This window comes from Passer domesticus, chromosome 2 (genome assembly GCF_036417665.1).
Source record: "Passer domesticus isolate bPasDom1 chromosome 2, bPasDom1.hap1, whole genome shotgun sequence".
In the NCBI taxonomy this organism is placed as follows: Eukaryota; Metazoa; Chordata; class Aves; order Passeriformes; family Passeridae; genus Passer; species Passer domesticus.
Window position 1 is genome coordinate 4,732,689 of NC_087475.1, and position 16,299 is coordinate 4,748,987.

Genomic DNA, 16,299 nt, shown 5'->3' on the forward strand with positions numbered 1-16,299 from the left:
TCAATTTAGATTAGATATAAGGCAGACATTTTTTTCACAATGAGGATGGTGGGGCCCTTGCATAGTTTTCCCAGAGAAGCTATTGCTGGCCCATCCCTGGAAGTGCTCAAGTCCAGGCTGGATGTGGTTCTGAGCAACCAGGTCTAGTGGGAGTTGATCTTTAAAGTCCCTTCTAACCCAATCTATTCTGATTTTATGATTTATACCTGGAGTATGAAAATGGAATAATCAAAAACTGGAATCATCAAAAGTCAAGGCTGGTTGCTGCTCTCCTAGTTAACATTATATCTTTTTCATTCCTTCCATGAATTGCACAGGGCAGTCTTGGCTGCCTTGGATCTCTGCAGCACTGGAATTCTATATACAAACGGGACAGAGAACTGAAATTACCTTCAGATCAATCTTGCATGTGGACCTGTGGAGGATTTTTGTTTTGCTTTGCAAAAACAGCGTGGTAACCATGGCTGATGAGGTTTATTTAAATAATATGCTGTCAAGAAAGGAAAATAAAGCCGAACAGTTGGGTTGGAAGGCACCTTCATAGTCCAACCCCACTGCCATGGACAGGGACATTTGTCTCTAGACCAGGTTCCTCAGAGCCACCCTGACCCTGACACCTCCAATGATGGAAATGTTCTCCTCTGGACCACCTCTTCCTTGGAATCTAAATGGGAAAGATGGATCCAGTTTTGGCCTTGGGCAACTGGAGGCAGAGTCCAAACTGGAGTCCAGCACAGAAGTTTGAAACAGCAGCTCTGCCTCTTTTCGCTGCTCTTCTCCAAATGGGAAAGGTCTGGATAAGGAGCTGGGGCAGGGGAGAGCTTCTCACGTCCTCCATGAGCCTGTGGAGTACAGACAGAGCCACAGCCACATCACCATATGTTAATGCATTTACTGAGGGCTGCTTTTTAATAATTTTCCATTGCAGCAAGTGAAGATCTCATTTGGCTGTGATCTGCATTGTGCCAGCACGAGATATTAGTCTGTTATATTTTGATATTAGATCAAAATCAATGCTGTCACTGAAGTATCCATTCCTTCCATTGCTCTAAATAGCATTTTGTCCTAATACATTGACTCACTGCAGCTCCAGCAATAAAAATCAGTAAATACTTCTGGCTCATCTCAGGGTGTAAACAACCTGTAATCCATCCCCCCCCTCCACAGAGGGGTAGGACCAAACAGAACAAATTTGGATAAGCTTTATTTAGCACAAATTCTATCTTTTTCCCTCAAAGCAAACAAAAGGGGCTATTTTGGGGAGGGAAAACTGAGTAGGACTAGGAGAGATGGAGGAGGGAGCACAGCACAGTGGGATGGTGCCAAGAGAGAACAGGCCAACCTGCCTGAATATTGTCACCAAGGAGGTGACAGGTTCCTGCAGTGAATGGATTGAAAGAGTGGATGTGACAGAGGGAGAGCAGCAGTGGCCCAGCTGGAGCAGAGAAGAGGCTAATTTGTTCTTCTGGTGTCACCAAACAGCATAAATTTTCTGCTTTAGATCATGTCTAATGTGCTGCACACGCCACAGTTGTCTGAGTAGCCTCCAAAGGCAAATTGAATTGACAAGAGCATCTGTTGCCAAAAAACTTCTGGGATTCTGTGAAGCTCCCAATCTTTGCCAAGGCAACTTCTCCGTGTCCACTTAACAGATTGCAGCTGGCCCCAGAGCCCTGGGGACAGCAGATCATGAGAGCAGAGGGTGCCCGTGGATCAAAGAGAGCAGATGCTCCCTGCTCGGGCCCAGAACGGAGTGACTCACAGATCAAAGGCTGCTCAGTGCTCCACAGTCACATTAGTGCCTTCTTAAATCAGAGGTAACCCAGAAAAACCTCAGCTCCCTCACTGATTACTCTGTTCGTCCCAGAAAATCTCTTCCCCCAGTCCCTTGTCCCTAGCTGTTGAGTTTTTCCTGGGCCTTAGGTCTTCAAGGAGACCAGAGCAGTTGTTGGTTGCTGTAAAGTTGTTTATTGCATGGATACATCAGACTTGAAGGCGAAGATTTCAGAGTATTAAAGTCTGTGCTAAAAGATTTCTGGCATAAAGTCACAATGTTCTGAGCAGCAGCAGCTCCCACACCTTTTTTTCTTCTTCCTTTTTTGTTTTTGCACCCCAATATTCATAAATTTATTAATATTGAGGTGCAAATTCCAAATGTATTAATATTGGGGTGCAAATATTGGGAATCTTTATTCATAAATAATCAAATCAGCTAAAAACATGATTCTAAAACATTCTTCCTGAACCTATCCTGGCATGATTCTAATGTAAAAGCAGTGTCAGTTCTTACCCAAAATCTACCATGCAAATAATTCAGTCTGTTTTATCTAGAAATATAAGCATTGTTCTGCTATGTTTTCATTGTGTCTGGAACTAAGTTAATTTTGTGAAAGGCAACACTACTGACCTTTAAACTAGGCTTCAGGACCTTTTAACTAGCTAACACAGTCTCTTAAGGCACTAAAATATATTTCTAGTTACTTAAAACTAAGACGCCCCCACTTCATGACTGTGTGGCTTAATAGATTTGAGCTTCTCCAAAGGTTCTAATTCAATCCCTGCTTTCCTTTCTCTCTCTGAGGGACTCAGAGAAGCTTCTATTTCATGCATTGCAGCACCCAGTGGTTTATTTGTGATGTAGGACACAAGAGCTGGCAATTCCTGGGTAGGAGACAATGTTCCAAGCACTGCTGTGCCTCGTGCAGACCTTGGCTATTCCTCAAAATTCTGGCACAACATGGTGCCTCTCACGTGAGAAGCCCAAACAGCTCAGTGTGAGTAAGAGCTTGAGTCAATAGGAGAGGGGAAAGGCACAGGCACAGCAAAGCTGTGGAAACATTTTGCACTGTGCTCAGTCTTGCTCCTCCTCGCTTCCCAGATTTCTCCTCAGGCTCCCAGAGTCCAGAGATGTGCAAAACTTCATTGCTTTCTGCAGAGTTTGCACAAAATCTTTATCCCACCCTGTATTTCCTATGGTAGCTTCATGCTCCAAAAAATAACATGAGGATAGTCAGAGGAAGGACCTACATCCCATTAAGTCCCTGTATTTTACACTGGGAAGATCCCATGAAGTCCCTGTATTTTACACTGGGAAGATCCCATGAAGTCCCTCTATTTTACACTGTTTTCACACATATGGAAGCAGGAGACAGGCACTCTGGGAAGTCAAAACTGCTGGAATGGTTCTGACCAAAAAAAAATATTGAAAAGTGGGGGTTTTTTGCAAGCCAAAATGTTTAGCAAGGTGAGTTCCAATTGTAGGAAGAACAGCACTGGAAAGAGGTTTCTAAGGTGGGATATCATGTCAGAGGGACTGCAGAAGGGAAGGCAGCTTGAAAACTCTGATCCTGCCAAGACAAAAAAGGGATGTTTTCCACAGGAGATGTTTTGCAAAAAGCATTTCTTAGGGTTTGGTTTTCCTACAACGCAGAATTAAAACTTCACAGCCACACAAAAACAACAGAAGCTGCCATAAAATACAAATTATTCAGCTTTACCCACAAGCCTTCAAACAGGCACAGGATCAAAGTTTAGGCTGGGAAGGAGGCAGAAAAGTCAGAAGTGTCCTGCAGGTTGGGATTTCATAGGAGGGGTGTGGGCAGGTCATGGGTGAACAGCTACAAACCCCAATTAACACCACAGTTGGGACCAAGAAATCCTTTCCACATTGGGAAGATGGAGCTGAAACAAGAGCTTCAAAGTTTTTCAGTGTTGATTTATTTATTTATTTTAACTCTCAGTTTCTTGGAGTTTTTTTTTGGGGGGGGGGTGTTTTGCTTTGTTTCTTAGACCTTGCCAGTTGTACCTGACTTCCACGCCCCCCCAAAGACAGCAAGGAAAATTACTCTGCAAATTACTTGCTAGGCATGATTACAATAAAGAATTATGCATTCAGGAGGAATTTCTTCCTGGAAAGGGTGGTCAAGCCTTGGAAGGGTCTGCCAGGGAGGTTTGCAGTGCCCATCCCTGCAGGTGTCCCCTGGAGGTGGCACTCAGAGCTCTGGGCTGGGGACAAGGTGGGCATGGGGCACAGCTGGCACTCCATGGGCTGGGAGGGCTTTTCCAGCCTCAGGGATCCTGGGATTTGATTTTAAAGCTGTATTGATTAAGGTACTTCTGGTTTCCATGGAATCTGTGGTTCCCAGCTTTGTTTATTTATGGCTTTAAACCAATCAGCTTAATTTAAAAGTGTGTCTTGATCTCAGCACTGAGTTGCGCCTGACTGCCAAGCTCCAGTGCAGGATAAAACACACCACAAAGAAGTTTTCTTGGTTTTTTAGGCAACTGGGGAGAAAAAAAAAAAGTGTAAGTCAAAGGACTTTATAGATGAGCAATTTCCTAGTGCTGTGTTTTTATAATGAGCCCACACTGAAATTTCAGGCCACATTTTGGTGGTGCTGGATGCCCATTAAACACCTCCTGTTTCAGCTGCAAGCCAGCCATGCTTAGAGACAAAACCTTACAAAGCTGTTTTTTACTCATTTTTGTAATCACCCACCTAAGGCAGGTTACAGAACAAATGAAAATTAAGGTCTAGATGGGGACAGCAGGCAGGAATATATTCAGTTTCTATGACTCAGCTCAGACTGGGAGCCTGAGCAGGAAGGGAAAGAAAGGAAAATATTCCTGAAAAGGAATTTTCACTGTCCTGCCCACAGGTTTTTGAAAACTGTTAGGGTTTTTCACTTTCTAGAATCACTCATTATGTCAGAATCTCAAAACAAAAGGGGCATTTCTTCTCTGTCATAAATGTAGAGTCAACATAAAGGTACAAAAACCTAAATGGAATGTTGTTTTTTCTTTTAAACTTTACCAAAGTGAAAAATTAGATTGGTGTTTGTCCAGTATTTAGAACAAACTCAACAAAACAATTAACAGAAATAAAATATTTTTAGAAATCAGTATTAAGCAAGCAAATCAACTTCATTTCCTTGATCTTTCTAATTTCTGTCCCTGTAAGTTTTCAAATTTTTATGTGCTAGGAAAATAAAAGTTAAGATGCTTTGATAAAGTTCTGCAGGCTAAAGGTAATATTTGAATTGAGATTAAATCTTTTCTATCTCATTAATTTCACAATAGAAAAGCTTTAATTTTTATGGGGTCATCTAAGAAAAAGTTCAAAAATATGAAATGCTATTTGAGGAGGAAACATCAGATGTAGAAAGGAAAAATCTTCTTCCCTTGTCCCCTCTCCAGTTTGAAATGAACAATTGTGAATCCACTTGAGTAAAATGTCCTGTTTAACCCCAATGCAAGGGGCATCCTTATTCCTAGAGAGGGGAGAGATTGGAATAAAAAAATATTATTTAGGGAGAAAAAAAAAATCTTGTATGAGGGAAAGGATTTTTTTTCTTAATGAAAAAGGATGTGAGAATAGTAGGACTGGTAGGAGGATTTATTGCTTTCTGGACATTAGGCCAGTGCTCGACATAAAGCGGCCAACTGCCTCACCTGAAATGCTGACAAATTCCGCAGCCGGAGTGAATAATTTCATTAATGTGAGGTACTGGGTGTTCGAAGACTTTTTTCTGCAGAGGGTTTGGTCAGTAAGCTCAGTTTAAAAAGGCAGAGCAGCGCCTCTGCTGTGGCTTCTGATTTCTCCTTGCATGTTACTCATTTTCCCTCCATAATTAACACTGTTAAGACTCTTTCAAAATTCTGCTTTTCTACCCACAACTGTGAAGCTCAAGAGTTGCTGGATTATTATTTTGGTGAGGAGAGTTTGACACCCAATAACTTGAAGTGTCCAGGTTCTTGGGCTGATATATGACATCAGCCAGCCTTGGACCTGGATAACTCACGGAATCATGGAATCACAGAGAGCTTTGGGTTGGAAGGACCCCAAAGATCATCTCATTCCACCCCTGCCATGGCAGGGACACCTTCCACTGTGCCAGGCTGCTCCAGCCCCAGTGTCCAACCTGGCCTTGGGCACTGCCAGGGATCCAGGGGCAGCCCCAGCTGCTCTGGCAATTCCATCCCAGCCCTGCCCACCCTGCCAGGGAACAATTCCTCACTCCCAAGATCCCATCCAGCCCTGCCCTCTGGCACTGGGAGCCATTCCCTGGGTGCTGTCCCTGCATGCCCTGGAAATTGTCTCTCTCCAGCTTTCCTGGGGCTCCTGCAGGCCCTGCAAGGCCACCCTGAGCTCAGCCCAAAGCTTCTCCTGTGCAGGTGAACAATGCCAGCTGTGCCAGCCTTTCCTGCCAGCAGAGCTGCTCCATCCCTCTGCTCATTCTGGCGGCCTTTTCAGCTCCTTTGAAAACATGGAAGAATAGTGCTCAATCCAAAAAAGAACCTGAGAAATCAAGATATTACAGTAGTATTGATTTCCTCAACTTTTGTAACAAACCCTGTGCTAGAAAGCCCTAAAATTTAGAGGGAGCTCTGAAAAAATGCAAAGAAGAATGATAGAACATCAAAATTGGATTTTACATTCAGGGACATCCCAGAGCAAGTGGGAAATCAACTGTATTCCTCTTTTATTTTAGACAGAAAAATTACTGAGGCCTAAATTTTTAGGCCAAAAGCCTAAAAAAAAAACCAACCAAACAAACAAAAAAAACACCAAATCCTGACACACAACTGGAATTGTTATTATTTCCCATATCTATTAAACTCTACTTATGGTTTTGCCCTCTTTAAATTCCCTCATTTATAACAACAGATTCTCTCTTTTTCCAAAGCCTCTCTTTTCCATTCCAAAGAATTATCATCCATCCACCACTTCACCCAGAGCAGGAACTATGAAGTGTAAGCAAATGCTAATTATACCCGTTGTGAAGAGTGTGATCATCACCCTCCTTTCATACTGATGTTTGCAAGGGTCAGGAGAAAAATTAAATGCTTGCAATCCTCCTAATGTCCTTTTCCATAAGAGAGTTTCTTTGGAATTTGCAGCTAGCAGGAAGTGGATTTATTAAAGCTAAATATCAGCACATCCATTAAAAATAATTTTTAAAAAGTGAATTACATTTATGCAATTTTTAAAAACTGATCAGGATGTCACAGATACCAATCTGCAAGATGCACCCCAAGAGTTCCATTCTGAAAAAAAAACTTTTAAACTGGGGCAAAGGTAACTGAAATAGTTCCTGAGGAACACGACTGCAACAGGAAAAAACTTGGGGATTCAGGGCACAGTGATGGACTCAGAAGAGCAGAAATGGGATCTTTTTATCAGACTCCATAGTAGGAACAGGATTTTTAATTTCTAAATGTTGTGAATGCATAATCTCTTTGGAATATCAGAATATTCACACCAAAAGAAGACTGTCCTTCCTCAGTTCGCTTTCCACTATGGAACTAATAAGATGTTTCTTCTCAGTCTTTGAAAAGAGACAAAACCATCAAAAACCAGTCCCACCCTCACCCCAGTGCCACCAGCATCACCCCAAACCCTCTCCCTAAGGGCCACATCCAGACTCCTCCTGAGCACTCCCACAGACAGTGACTCCAAACCTCTCTGGGCAGCTCAGCCCAAGGCCTGACCACTCTGCCAGGGAAATTTTCTGTGCCAATCTCCAATCTGAGCCTGCCCTGGTGCCATTTGAGGCCATTTCCTCTCCTCCTTTCCCTTGGGACACGGCAGCAGAGCCTGACCGCCACCCCTCACTGCCCCTCCTGTCAGGACTTGTGCAGAGCCACAAGGTCCCCCCTGAGCCTCCTTTTCTCCAGGTAAAGTCCCCTGAGCTCCCTCAGTGGAAAATTGTTTCCCCCTGAGTCCCTCCACCATGGAACCCCCCGGTTCAAGCACCTGGTGCAGCAAGTTCCCACTCCTCCTCTCTGGCAACCCTATCTGCCCTGGGCAGCCACTGCTTGGCATTAGCAGGAGCAGTCCAGGAGCTCCCACCAGCACCCCGATATCTCCCCAGCAGGGACCTTGGCAGAGCCTGAGCTGTAGGAAATTGGAAGGAGCTGCTCATGGAGGTTTGGAGTGCCCATCCCTGGAGGTGACCAAGGAATGCCTGGAGCTGGCACTGAGTGCTCTGGGCTGGGTACAAGGTGGGCGTCAGGCACAGCTGAGACTCCATGGGCTGGGAGGGCTTTTCCAATGTTCATGATACTAGATTCTATTAAATAGAATCTAGTATCTATTGTTATCTGTTATTAAAAACCTACTATTAGTAAATATTTAGAATGGAGACTTGACAAGGTAAAGGCCTTGTTGAGCCTCTAAAGGGGGGAATGATGCCTCAGGTTTGAGCTTTTCTGTTTTCCACATTCTGTGCTGCTTTAGTGTGTGGGTCACCTTCATATTATGGGATGGTGAGCTCTGTGCACAGAGCAGGGAGACAAAACAATTCCTGCTCCAGCTGGGCACCAAGGACAAATGATCCAAATCTCAGCCCCAGAGCACAAACCCCGTGGGCTGCAGAGAGAAAAACAAGCAGGATGGGACTGCAGGGGCTGCAGCTGGGATTGGACACTGAACTGCAATGTGCACATGGAGCAGAGCTGAGCCCAGGGAGAGACCCCGGCAGCGCTCGTGCATTTTGGGACCATTTGGGTTCATCTTGGGTGCAGCCCTGGCTGGGCTCTGGTGCTGCCCAAGGTGGATCCAGGGAGGCCTTTTCATAAATCCCTGCTTTATTCTTTAGCTGTGCCCAGCCTCTACTCTAGGGCAGCCTTCACAAGGCATCAGTCTGGCCTGGAGTTTACTGAATTACAGAGACAGCTTTTACTTTTCCTTCTCACTGATCCTTTCTGAGCCCTCTGTGAAAACACCAGGCCACTTCAGCTGTGGCCACTTGGACGAAAGTCTCACCTCCAGTGACCAGGGACAGCACCCAGGGAGAAGCTGGAGTTGGGCCAGGAAGGATTTAGATTAGATTTTAGGGAAAGGTTCTTCCCCCAGAGGGTGCTGGCACTGCCCAGTCTCCCCAGAGAATGGGCACGGCCCCGAGGCTGCCAGAGGTCCAGGAGCCCAAAGTGTCCACAGCCAGCTCATCCTGTGCTTTTGGATCTGACAAATTGAGCACTTGACCAAGTAAAACTGGATTTTAAGGCAGTACTGGGCCCAGCATTAAGTGCCTTGATAGGCCAGAGATGCCGTGGACAGAATTCCAGTGCCCTGTTTGTCCCCTGGTTCTGCTTTCCTTAGGAGAACAGTGTGGGTGTGCACTCCTGTGGATACAGGCTGGTTCTCCAGCTCCAAGTCACTTGACCAGAGGGCAATAGTTTTATTTTATTTTAAGCAGGAAGAGAATGCAACAGAAGGACTGAAAACAGTGACAGATTTATGAGGAGGTGGAGAAGAACAAATGCTGGGAGTCTTTTTAATCAAAAGGTCAAAAAGGTCTTTTAAAATTGCTGGATCTGATGCACAGCATAGTATGGCCCTGAAATGTCACTCTGCCACTCCTGACTAAGCCATCACTTCCCTTAGACTAAATTCCAGGCCAGCTTTATTTGCATTAATGATCCTGGGATAACACCACATTAGATTAAATGTGTACAGCCTGCCAGAGAGAGGCAAAATTTTGTGAACAACACTAAGCACTGTTTTCCCCCTACCAATATGGAGATGATATATTTCTGCCTCCTACAAACAAGCCAATGCACAGTTTTTAGATCCAGTTATTAATTTTGTCTGTACCAAATAACACCAGCACACTCAAACTGGACTGAGAGGATGAGCAGGGTGAGTGAGAAATTGATTGATTCATTCATTGATTCCACAGGGAAGCTTTACGAGACACAAGTCGTACACATACTAAATGTAAAAGCAAATAATCAAGGTAATGGCAGGAGAAAGAAAGTGAAAGCCAGCAAGCCAGGCAATTTGTTAAAAGTGACCACAGAAGGAAAGCAAGATGTTTCCCATTTAGCCACAGGATCCCTGTAATAGGAGCTTGTACTTCATTTCCATGTGAATGGCACTGAGGTCAGACTGCCTGCTCGGGTCAGCCTGAAATCAGCTGTAACTGATGGGCATTTATCACATCAGCTTTATTCGTGGCTTGCAGATGTTGCTCTGTGTAAGAAGTCAGAGATAATAAACACTGTACCGGGGAAAGCTGTGGTGCCCTGAGGGCACACGTGTGGCAGGTCAGGCCATCAGCTCCTGGTGTGGATCAACCCCAGATTTAAGATTAACTTAGAAACGGAGCTGCAGCTTCTTTGGTACCCACAAAATAACACCCAGTGTATGCGGCTTTCCTTTCCCTTTCGATATCTCTGGTATCCTGGGGGCACCGAGATGGGCATTGCCAGCAGGTCAGGGGTGATCCTGCCCCTGTGCCCAGCCCTGGGGACACCTCTGGGTGCTGTGCCCAGCTCTGGCTCCTCAGCACAGCAGGGACAGGAGCTCCTGGAGCTGAGCAAGGGCCTGGAGCAGCTCCGTGCCCAGGAAAGGCTGAGGGAGCTGGGGCTGCTCAGCCTGGAGAGGAGCCCCAGGGAGAGGGGCCTCAGCCCTGCCTGGCCCTGTGCCTGTCCCTGTGGCTGTCCCTGTGTCTGTCCCTGTGTCCCTGTGTCTGTCCCTGTGGCTGTCCCTGCCTGGCCCTGTGGCTGTCCCTGTGGCTGTCCCTGGCTGTCCCTGTGGCTGTCCCTGTGTCTATCCCTGTGGCTGTCCCTGTCTGTCCCTGTGTGTCCCTGTGTCTGTCCCTGTGTCTGTCCCTGTGTCTGTCCCTGGCTGTCCCTGGCTGTCCCTGTGTCTGTCCCTGTGTCTGTCCCTGTGTCGGTCCCTGTGTCTGTCCCTGTGTCTGTCCCTGTGCAGAGGTCAGAGCAGGCCCAGGCTCTGCTCCAGGCCCAGCAATGGCCCCAGAGCCACGGGCAGGGCCTGAGCCCAGCAATTCCCCTCCCAGGAGGCACAACTTCTGCCCTGGGCAGTGCCCAGCCCTGAGCAGAGCCCAGAGGGGCTCTGGGGGCTCCTCCCTGGGGACATTCCAGAGCCATCTGGACACAGCCCTGTGCCCTGTGCTCTGGGATGGCCCTGCTGGAGCAGGGAGGTGGCACCAGGGACCCTCTGGGTCCCTTCCAGCCTGACCATTCTGTGACTCTGAAGGTCCATTAGTGCCTCTCTCTTTTAGAGGTGATCTCTAGGCCCTGCATGGCCTAGGTGCCCATGCAGCAGGAATTCTCTTTGCTCCCAATCCCAAATTTATCCAGCTTCCAGGAATCTTGTTGAGGGCCCTTTGCTGTAGCTCTCTTTAGAGTCCTTGTAGATAAACAAGAACAAGAAATGTGAGGAGCTCAATATTTCATTACATACCAATCCACAGAAAGTTCTTAGGCTGTTATCTTTTTTATCCCAACATTTGCAGAGGTGCAAAGAGAGTGAAAAAACCTTTCAGGCCACCTTCCAGTGCTGTGAATGTGAGCAGGTAAATCCTCCAACCCCCTGCACTGCCAGAGGCTGGGATTATATAAATCAGCGCTTTCTCCACTTCACCCTGCTGCTGCTGATCATTTCAGCTTCCAACACAAATCCTGAGTTACAAACTCACTGCCCTCTTGGGCTCCAGGGCTGTGTCCAGCAGCCAGAGGGAAATGTTTGTTCTGCTGCTGCTCCCTGTTGCCGGCTCGAGGAAGCATCAGATAAAAATGTCTGTGATGCAGCTTCATGTACAGTACAAAATACCAGTCTCACAAGCTGGAGGAGGAGTAACAGCACCAAAATAAAGGGTTTAGTCACCACCTCAGAGCTCAGTATCCAGTGGGAAAAAATTGTGTTTATATACAGGGAAAAAAAAAAGAAAAAAAAAAAAAGGAAAAAAAGAGAAGTTTCTGTGCATCTCCCCCACTCCTCCTGAATGCACATTCCTTGGTTTGTGTTCCACATACCTCAGGTCCTCACTATTCATTTCACACATGATTCCCACACATTCTGTGTAGATGGAAATAAATATCCATTTGTTAACACAAAGGAGATCCACTTTGGGATACATGGAGGTGTGAAAGTCAGAAACAAGGGCAAAAACTTCATCCAGGCCTTTTGAAAATCATCATAATCATCACAGAATCACAGAATCATCAAGAGCCCTTCAGCATCATCCAGTCCCACTCCAGTGCCACCAGCATCACCCCAAACCCTGTCCCCAAGGGCCACATCCAGACTCCTCCTGAGCACTCCCACAGACAGTGACTCCAAACCCCCCTGGGCAGCTCAGCCCAAGGCCTGACCACTCTTCCAAGGAAATTTTCTTTCCCAGTCTCCAATCTGAGCCTCCCCTGGTGCCATTTCAGGCCATTTCCTCTCCTCCTTTCCCTTGGGACACGGCAGAAAAGACCAACCCCCACCTCACTCCAACTTCTCAAAGTGATAATCCAGATATAAACTGGAGGATTCCCCACTTTTTTCCATGCAGGCTGTGTCCAGGTAACTCTCAGGAATTAACTCTCAGCCACCCTGACCCTTCCACTACTGATATTGCAAACATCTTCTCTTCTACGGTTTCTCCTTTAACATGATTCCAGATGTGCCTGAAAGTTACACTGTGACAGAGACTAGGAGGAAATTTAACAGGAAAAAGCCTTTTTTTTCTGAACATAATATTCTACATATTTTCATCAAACTAGGAAATACTTTTCAACTAAACAGCAGCTTTTCTAAGGAAAAAATACAGATATTGTATACAGAAATAATGTTATATTGGTGGGTTAGATTAATAAAGAGATTCAGGTGATATTCCCAAGAGTCAGAGAGTAAAGATCCTTCCTATGTCAACTTCACCCTTCCTCTCTCCCATCAACTACAACGGACAGCACAAATTCAAATCCTGTCTTTGCTTCACTCTAAAGGTAAATCCAAGATTTCTCACTCCAAGTCTGTGTTGCATTAAAAGGGGAACACGCTTTATACTCATCCTTTGCTCCTCCCTTTGTCATTTTTTCTGAACACTGGGTTATAAACCCAAACTGTTATTTATAGTCAGTAGAATTTGTTGGATCTTATTTTTAATTGCCAGATATTCTGAAAAAAAAAATCCCATCTGCATCAATCTGAGGACATTTTCCATTTTTTCTGCTCAAGCAGTGATCTGAAAGACAGTTGTTTACAAAACCATGGTGTGAGGCAAATTGGGATGTCTGAAAAGGGATGCTCTGACAGAACTGCTTGGAAATTTTGATTTTTGCCAATAAGTTCTTTGTGTCCATCTTGTTCATTGCTGGCTAATTACCACCTTTGCAGACAATCTACATGGTTAGATCTCCTTGGAAACTAGCAAGGCTAAGAAAAAAATAAATGTAAGGCTCTATATTTGAACTCAGAAATTGTTTTTTTAGCACTGAATTAGGGCCAAATCATCTCTGATGTCAACTGATCACAGTATTTACATGAACATTCTCTCAGAGGAGAGGCAAAATATCTTTCTTAGCATCTGTCCACTTCTAATGGACCCACTGTGAGCATTGGAGAAAGTGCCCACGGCTTAAGAAAGAGAAATTTGTGTATTGGACAGCTCGGAAAATTTAAAAAAAAAAATGTAAAAAGTGCTCCCCCATGCCGTGACAGAGGGAGCACATGAGCCTGGGGATCCATTTCTCACTTATTCCTGTGTTAGCTGGCATTAGAGCCCTTGGAGGGTCTAAAAGACCTTTCCTATGCTTTAAGCAGAATGAGGGAAGGGTTAAGTGGGATATTGGGAAGGAATTGTTCCCTGGCTGGGTGGGCAGGCCCTGGCACAGGGTGCCCAAAGCAGCTGTGGCTGCCCCTGGATCCCTGGCAGTGCCCAAGGCCAGGTTGGACACTGGGGCTGGAGCAGCCTGGGACAGTGGAAGGTGTCCCTGCCATGGCAGGGGTGGAATGAGATGATCTTTAGTGTCCTTCCAACCCAAACCTCTCTGTGATTCCATGATTCCATGAGTTATCCAGGTCCAGGCCTGGCTGATGTCATTAATCAGCCCAAGAACCTGAACACTTCAAGTTATCAGGTGTCAAACTCTCCTCATCAAAATAATAATCCAGCAACTCTTGAGCTTCACAGTTGTGGGTAGAAAAGCAGAATTTTGAAAGAGTCTTAACAGTGTTAATTATGGATGGCACTGCGTGATCTCTTTCATCCCAGGCCATTCTAGGATTCAATGGGTTTGCCAGACTTCCAGATTTCCTGATATTATCCAAATCCACAGCCTCCCAGAGGCAACAAGCTACAGAAGCCTGTACCTGCTGTTAAAGGAAAACTTACTGGTTTTAAAACCTAAAAACTTCAGCTGTTTTGAAACCAAACTCATTGTGTGAGATCCATGGGATTTTCCATTTTCCACCTCCATGTCAACCCTTTCAGCCTTCACCCTTTTCAGGCTGAACATTCCAGGCTTTCCTTAACATTTGTTTGATGGCCCGTTCCACTGATCCCAGGCTGCTCCAAGCTCCATCTGACCTGGCCTGGAAAACTTCATCCTGGACAAGGAGAAGTAAATTACAGCTCAAAGATAAGAGGGGTTTTGCCACCAGAATTAAAAGGAAGGAAACAGAAATATTCTCCATAACACACAAACAACTATCTCACCCTATGAACAAACCGAGACAATGCTGGATCCTGCAATTTTTTTTCTGCCACCTCTCAAATACAAACACAGTCCCTTCTCTTTGTTGCTGTAGTGCCTCCTTCCTTCTTCCTTCCTTCTTCCTTCCTTCTTTCTTCCTTGTTTCTTTTCTTCCCCCTTCCTCTTTCCTTGCCAACTGCTTCTCTTTCTCCTTCTTTCTGTTAAAACACACACATTACAGTCCCAAATATTTCACTCAGCTCACCATTCCCCCAGATCTTGGGCACCCCAGCATCCTTATTTCTTTCCCTCACATCCATGTCCTCTGATGCTTCAATGCAAGCCAGAGCACAACCAGACCTCCAGGGAAGGCCCTTTGAAGCTTTTGCCACATCACTAAAAATGAATCCAGGTGCATTTCTGCCATGGCCTTGAGAGGCAACCTGGAACAGAGGCCAGGCAGTGTTAAAGGAATAAAGTAGGGATTTATTAAAAAGCCTTGGGCAGTACAAGACCCCAGCTGAGACTACACCCATGATCAACCCTGGGTCACAAGTTTTCATACTTTTATAGGTTTTGGTTCATTTCCATATTGGGGTTAATTGTCCAATTATAGCTCCAGGCTATGAAGTCCCATCCTTCCAGATTGCTCTCCTCAGTTCTCTGTTGTCTATACTTTTTGGGCCTGAAGCTGCAATAGTGTCCTTGGTTCTGAGGCTGGAAAAGGATTGTTTGTCTGACTAAACTGTGAGGAGAACTTGCTAACACTTCATATAAAGTTCAGTTCTGTACACACTGATGCAGTACAGAATCAGGAAAATATGTAAGCTAAAAGTTAAGGCATCAGAATGTGCTCTCATCTGGAAGACCTCACTTGCTCTTTGTCCATATTGAGAACATCTGGGCATCTACAAAACCACCAGTCCCACTTTTAAACCATCATGTGGGCTTTCATGGTGCTTGGGCACCAGGGAAGGCAGAAAAAGCCCCATCAGTCCCTTCAGGTTGGACACCAGGAGGAATTTTCCCATGGAAAGGGTGCTCATGCCTTGGCAGGGGCTGCCCAGGGGGGCTTGGAGTGCCCATCCCTGGAGGTGTCCAAGGAAGGCCTGGATGTGGCACTCAGAGCTCTGGGCTGGGGACAAGGTGGGGATTGGTCACAGCTTGGCCTTGATGATCTTGGAGGGCTTTTCCAACCCAAATGATTCTGAGATTCCATCATCATTCCTCGAAAACCACTTCCATTCTGCCACTGGCCTCCACCTCACAGATGGGTCTTTGAGTTATCTTAAATGTTCTAATGACTTATCTTTACACAGAAGAAAACCAGAAACCTTCCCAACACACAGCCTAATTTGTTTGCAAATGTTCAAGCCTTATTTCATGCACTGAAAGCTGCTCTGAAGCAGACAATGTCTTTTATTACCACCTCAGTTCTCCATTTAATTTTGAGTTTGGTTGCTCAAGAAACATGTTCTCGTTACCAGTCTATTCATTTATCAAAAGCTCCCCTCCATGGGCTCAATATTTTTGTTTACTGTTTTCTCTTTAAAAGGTCAGCTCCTTTATCAAGTATTTCTTTAAGTGAGTCTGTACCTGTCTAAAAAAGACATGAAATTCACATTTTAGTGCAGCACATTCCTTGTCTCACGCAGCAGCTCTAACAAGAGCAATCTGTATTTCTGCTGTCCATGGCCACATCCCTGAAAGGCAGCTGGCTCATTTCACTTTCCCTACACAACTCAGGAGAGATGGAAAAAGCAGAAACTCTCCTTTTTCTCACAAGACATCTGAAGGCTACAAAAGCTTTGAATTATTTGTGCTTCTGCTGAGCTTTGCCTGCTCCAAAAAGGATAGATGGGCTTTGCC

At 45.4% G+C, this 16,299-nt stretch overlaps 1 protein-coding gene and 1 long non-coding RNA gene across 3 annotated transcripts in view; one reads left to right on the top strand and one right to left on the bottom strand.

Moving 5' to 3' along the window:
• The window catches only part of KCNJ6 (potassium inwardly rectifying channel subfamily J member 6), a 159,633-nt gene that overhangs the window by 94,215 nt on the left and 49,119 nt on the right, over positions 1-16,299 (top strand). The window lies entirely within an intron of this gene.
• On the bottom strand, positions 456-11,335 carry LOC135295168 (uncharacterized). The gene is made up of 2 exons (XR_010357192.1): positions 11,213-11,335; positions 456-842 (listed from the first exon to the last, which is right to left on the bottom strand). It is a non-coding gene; the product is annotated as an uncharacterized LOC135295168 (long non-coding RNA).